Here is a 6,435-nt window from a genome sequence, read left to right on the forward strand (position 1 = left end):
ATACACGCAGCAAAAGAAGGATCAACTTTTGCTATTTATGCTGCACCTATTTCTGAAAGCGTAAAGACTTCAAGTGGCATTCCAAGTCAATATCAGGATTATCAAGATGTTTTTGAGAAAAAGAATGCAGATATTCTTCCTGAGCATCGCCCATACGATTGTTCAATCGATCTCAAGGAAGGAACTCAGCCACCATTTGGACCAATTTACAGTTTATCGCAAGATGAGTTGGCTGAACTCAAGACATATATTGACGAGAATTTAGCGAAGAATTTCATATGCCATTCAAAATCTCCAGTAGGAGCTCCAATTTTATTCGTAAAGAAAAAAGATGGATCTTTACGAATGTGTGTTGACTATCGAGGACTCAACAAGATCACAATCAAGAACAGGTATCCATTACCTTTGATATCAGGACTCCTTGACCAGTTAAATCAAGCTAAGATCTATACAAAAATAGATCTAAGAGGAGCATATAATCTAGTACGGATCAAAGAAGGAGATGAATGGAAGACTACGTTTCGAACCAGGTACGGGCATTTTGAATATAATGTCATGCCTTTTGGACTCACGAATGCACCAGCTGCTTTTCAACATCTCATGAATGATGTATTTCGTGAATTCTTAGACAATTTTGTCGTCTGCTACCTAGACGATATCCTGATTTATTCTAAGAATGTTGAAGAACATGAAATACATGTTCGTCAAGTATTACAAAAACTCAGAGATGCAAGATTGTACGCCAAGATGGAAAAGTGTGTATTTCACACTACTCAAGTTGACTTTTTAGGATACATCATTTCAAATGATGGTCTTATGATGGATTCTAAGAAAGTCCAAACAATCATGGATTGGAAGATTCCAAAGACTGTGAGAGATGTCCAATGTTTCTTGGGATTTGCCAATTACTATCGGATCTTCATCAAAGACTTCTCACGAGTTGCAGCTCCACTTACACGCTTGACTAGTAAAGATAAATTCCAATGGAATCAAGAAGTGGAAGTAGCATTTGAAGCCTTGAAGACATCGTTTGTCTCTGCACCAGTCTTATATCGTGTTGATTTTTCTAAGGCATTTTTTATGGAAACAGACGCATCGGATTTTGCCTTGGGTGCAGTTTTATCACAAATGGGAACAGATGACAAACTTCATCCGATAGCTTTTCATTCAAGAAAATTCTCAGCAGCCGAGATCAATTATGAGATCCACGATAAAGAACTTCTTGCAATCGTGGATTCCTTTCAAGAATGGCGTCATTATCTAGAAGGTGCTTCTAGTCCAGTCACTGTGTATACAGATCACAAGAACCTCGAGTATTTCATGTCAGCACGCGTGTTGAATCGTCGTCAAGCTCGTTGGAGTATGTCTTTGTCAAGATTCGACTTCATTATCACTTATCGGCCAGAAAAACAACAAGGTTTGTCCGATGCCCTGTCTAGACGTTCTTATTTTGTACCAAAAGAAGGAGATGCAGCTTTTGAGCAACAAAGAACGGTCCTCTTGAAACCGGAGCAATTTCATCTCCGAGCAGTGAAATCAACATTGACTGTTGATTCAACTTTTCTCAAGCAAATCCAGTCCAGTATGTCCTCAGACCCTCTTGTTCATGATATCGAGAATAATTCTTCCAAGTCTCATGATTCTTCTAAGTTCGAGTTCAAGAATAATCTATTATATTTTGAAGGACGCCTATATGTTCCAGAAGGAAAAGCACGTTTGCGTGTTCTTCAAGCACGTCATGACTTTCCAGCAGCAGGGCACTTTGGATATAATAAGACTCTGGAACTCATATCAAGAGATTTTTGGTGGCCACAAATGTGGAAGTCAGTCAAAGACTTTGTACAATCATGTGATATTTGTTCAAGATCAAAAATTCCTCGACATCGACCTTACAGACTTTTTCAGCCATTACCTATACCAGAACAACCATGGTCTTCTGTTTCTATGGATTTCATCACAGATCTTCCAAACTCAAGATCTTATGATTCTATATTTGTGATAGTAGATCGTTTCACCAAGATGGCACATTTTATGCCATGTACAAAATCTATCACAGGTGAAGAAACAGCTAAGCTTTTCATTGATTATATCTATCGCTATCATAAATTACCTAAAGATATCATATCGGATAGGGGAACTCAATTTGTGTTGAGATTCTGGAGGACTCTTTTCAAGATTTTAAAAGTGGACATAAAGCTATCTTCAGCTTTCCATCTTCAAACCGATGGACAAACAGAGCGCGTAAACCAAGTCTTGGAACAGTATTTAAGGTGTATCATCAACTACCAACAAGATGATTGGACAAACCTTCTGCCATTGGCAGAGTTTGCTTATAATAATACGGTACATTCTTCCACGCAACAAACACCTTTCTTTGCCAATTATGGCTATCATCCACGACTTGATACTTTTGATTTTTCAAAAGTTGATAATCCTGCAGCAGAAGATATGGCAAATCAGTTGTCAGAGTTACATGCAATAATGAAGGCGCAGTTGAAGGAAGCTCAAGAACGACAAAAGATAAATGCAGATGTATATCGTAAAGAGCAACCACAACTCAACGTGGGTGATAAGGTATGGCTACTTCGTCGCAATATCAAGACCACTCGACCTTGTGACAAATTGGACTATCGTAGGCTTGGCCCCTTTTCTGTTTCTGAACAGATCAACCCAGTTGCATATCGGTTACATCTACCGGAGTCAATGAAGATCCATCCTGTATTCCACGTGTCTCTTCTTGAACCATATAAGACAGTGGATATACAAGGAAGAAGACAAATGCCACCGCCTCCTATAGAAGTAGATAATAATGAAGAATTTGAGGTGGAAGAGATATTAGACTCAAGGCGGCGCCGAAATAAGCTGAAATATCTTGTTCATTGGTGCGGATATGATATTAGTGAGCGCACATGGGAGCCATCCAGGAATCTAGCAAATGCATCAGCTAAAGTCAAAGTTTTTCATCAACGACATCCATCAAAACCAATATGAAAACCTCTCTTATAAAAGAGACAAGATTGAGGCAAGATAACATTCAATTTCCTATCCTTGTTTGTAACTTCTTTGCATTTTGTGACGCTAATTAGATGGAGAGCCAACAACGAGCGGATTCAACTCAAGAACCTTCGTTTGCTGACTTACCGGATGAGACATTGCGATTGTCACAACCTTCAAGACGACGCAACCGAAATGAAGACCCTCAAGAACGACATGTTCTTCCTCGAATAGATGGTGAGATACAACGCGTTTGGTATCACGACCTTGGAAGAGATTCTCGATGTTTGGTGATATTATTGGAGATAGGAACGACTCTTGATGGTGTTTCAAATGTATTATTTGAAGGAAGTTATGAAGGCCTCAACAATGATCAAATAACAGGGTGGTCTTCTCGCCCTGGAATGGGACACTATCGATGGCTAAGAGGACCCATCAACTATCTTCGAAGAGAACAAAGATCAGAGTATGTAGCAAATACAATTCGCCGCGTATTAGATTTTCTCAATATATAATCACCGCTCCTCGTGGAACTCGTCCCTAGAAGGGGGGGTAATGTCACGGACATACATATAATTACCTATATGAATAGATAAAAGTATGTAAAAGTAGGTTAATTGTGTAATATCTTCTAGAGAAGCTTCTTAGAAGCTTCATAGACGCTGCTTTGACTTTATAGGAGTCTATAGTTGACTTTTAGGTTAGAAACTTGGTCAACAAGTTAGCCATGTGCCACGCATGTTGGAAGCTTAAAGAACAAGCTAACTACGTGGTCCATCTATAGAAAACTTGCCTTGCAAGCAAAGGCATGTGGCCTAGAAAGTCAACATATATTGGAGGTCTTATAGAACATCGCCACGTGGCTTCTAGTTAGATAGTATATATAGAGGCAAGAGTGAAGCCCTCTTCACTCTTGTCAACTCCTTTCTTGCTTCTAGTCTAGTTTCAAGGGTCTCTAGTTTTCTTGTATTTTGGCAATAGCCATTCCAGTTTCTTTCTTACTATACATATTCCTATTTTGTCCTATTTCTTTTTGAGAAAAGTCTCACTTACTCTTTAGCTTTCATCGAGTTCTTGTCCCTGACATCTTGTGAACAAAGAAGGTAGTTGTAAGATTAAAATTTTGAGATTTTAAGGTTTAGTTTTAATTTAAAGAATATTAATAAAAGTTTTAGATTTAATTATAATTTAGAGAGCATTAATATAAAGTGCCCTAAATTATAAATTTTAAAAAGGTATGTAGTTAATATATAAGAGTGAATAAAAACTATTTTAAAAAATAAATAAAATATGTAATAATTTTATTTTTAAAATATATATTTTATTATTATATGGTGTACATAAATATTTATGAAGCATGAGTTTGAGAGGGCACAATTGGAATCTATAAATACACTTATAAGAGTAGAATCTATCTAAGTTATAAAATACCAAGTTCTTTACAAAATTTTAAAAAAATCAAGTTATGATAAAAGTCTTTGAATTACATCTTATTTGTAAAGAAAAAAAAAATGAATCATTGTAGATGTATGTGGATTATTAAAGGTTTAATAAGATTACCATTAAAAATAGATACTCTCTACCTTTGATATTAAGACTTCTTGATCAATTAAATCAAATCAAGATATAGACAAAAATAGCTTTATGATGGATACATAATTTGGTACAATCAAAAAAAGAGATAAATAGAAGGTTGCATTTTAAACCAGGTATAGAAATTACAAATACAATATCATATCCGTTAGACTTATAAATTCAAAAATTTCTTCTCAACATCTTAAAAATGATGTTTTTTTTAAAGCTTTTGGATGATTTTACTATTTATTATATACACAATATTTTAATCTATTCTAAAAAAAAAAGAAAAGATGAACTTTATATTTGTGGTGTATTATAAAAACTTAGAAATACAAGATTGTATGATAAGATAAAAAATAAAATAAAAAAAAATAAAAAATATATTTTTATACTATTTAAATTAATTTTTTTATAATATATCATTTCAAATAATGGTTTTATAATAGATTCTATAAAAATTTAGACTATCAAAGATTATAAAATTCTAATAGAAATTAGAGATTTTTAATATTTTTTTAAGATTTTTTTAATTACTATCAAATTTTTATCAAGAACTTTTTTGAAGTTACAATTCTACTTACATGTTAGACATATATAAAAAAAACTTAAGTAGGATAAAGAAGCTGAAGGAGCATTTGAAGTTTTGAAGAAAGCTTTTAATTATGCACTAATCATACATTGCATAAACTTTTTTTAAAGCATTTTTTTATAGAAATAAATATATCAGACTTTGCTTTGGTTGCAATATTATCACAAACTGTAGCAAATGAAAAAATTTACCTAATAGCTTTTAATTTAATAAAAGTTTTAATAGCTAAGATTAATAACAAGATCCATAACAAAGACTTGTAGGAATTTTGAATTATCAACAAGTTCATTGAAGCATATCATTATCAAGATTTAAATTCAATATTACTTATTGGTAAAGAAAATAATAAGGTTTGTTAAATGCCCTTATTAAATGTTCTTATCTTGTGCCAAAAGAAGATATAACTAGAGAAATTTTATCTTTTTGAATAATAAAATCAACATTGTCTATTAATTCAATTTTTTAAAATAAAATCTAATTAAGTATATCTTCAAATTTTCTTATTCATGATATTAAGAATAATTTTTTTTGAATCTCATGATATTTCTAAATTTGAATTCAAAAATAATCTTTTTTGCTATGAAAGTTGCTTTATCAAGAACAAGGATTTTAAAAAAATATATAAATAAGTAAAAAATAAATCAAAGAGATGAAAAATTAAAAATAAAAAAATAAATATATTTAATAAGAAGCTAAAATAGCTATTTTTAAAGGTTAAAAAACTAAAAACTCTTGAAACTAGATTAGAAACAAAAACAAAATTGACAAGAGTAAAGAATGCTTCACTCTTGCCTCTATATATACTATTTATCTAACAAGTATGTGATAATATTCTATAGGACGTCCAACACATATCCAATTTATAAGATACATGTCTTAACTTGTAAGATAATCTTTCTATAAGTATGCTACATTGTTAGCTTATACTACAAGCTACCAATATGTATAACATGTGGCTAATTTTTTGGCCAAGTTTTTAACCTACCAATCACCTATAGACATGTATAAAAGTGAAATCGTATCTTAAAGCTTCAAAGAAGCTTCTCCACAAGAAATTGTAAAATTATCCTACTTTTATTTATTTTTTATCATTCATATTATTAAGATAATTATACATATATCCGTGACATGCTTATATATTTAAGAATGTGAAGAATGATTAGAAGTTCTTTAAGCTTACCATAGCTTTTCAATTACAAGATAATTTGAATATAATAAGACCTTAAAATTAATCTCAAGAGATTTTAAATAGTTTTAGATATAAAAAATTATTA

General features: G+C 32.3%; 1 long non-coding RNA gene across 1 annotated transcript; it reads left to right on the top strand.

Moving 5' to 3' along the window:
- The first annotated feature begins 306 nt into the window (after positions 1–306).
- On the top strand, positions 307–4,020 carry LOC149989226 (uncharacterized). Its single transcript, XR_016502839.1, has 2 exons — positions 307–530; positions 3,087–4,020. It is a non-coding gene; the product is annotated as an uncharacterized LOC149989226 (long non-coding RNA).
- Positions 4,021–6,435: the final 2,415 nt, after the last annotated feature.

The sequence above is a fragment of the Physcomitrium patens genome, chromosome 5 (assembly GCF_059467195.1).
Source record: "Physcomitrium patens ecotype Gransden chromosome 5, ASM5946719v1, whole genome shotgun sequence".
NCBI lineage: Eukaryota > Viridiplantae > Streptophyta > Bryopsida > Funariales > Funariaceae > Physcomitrium > Physcomitrium patens.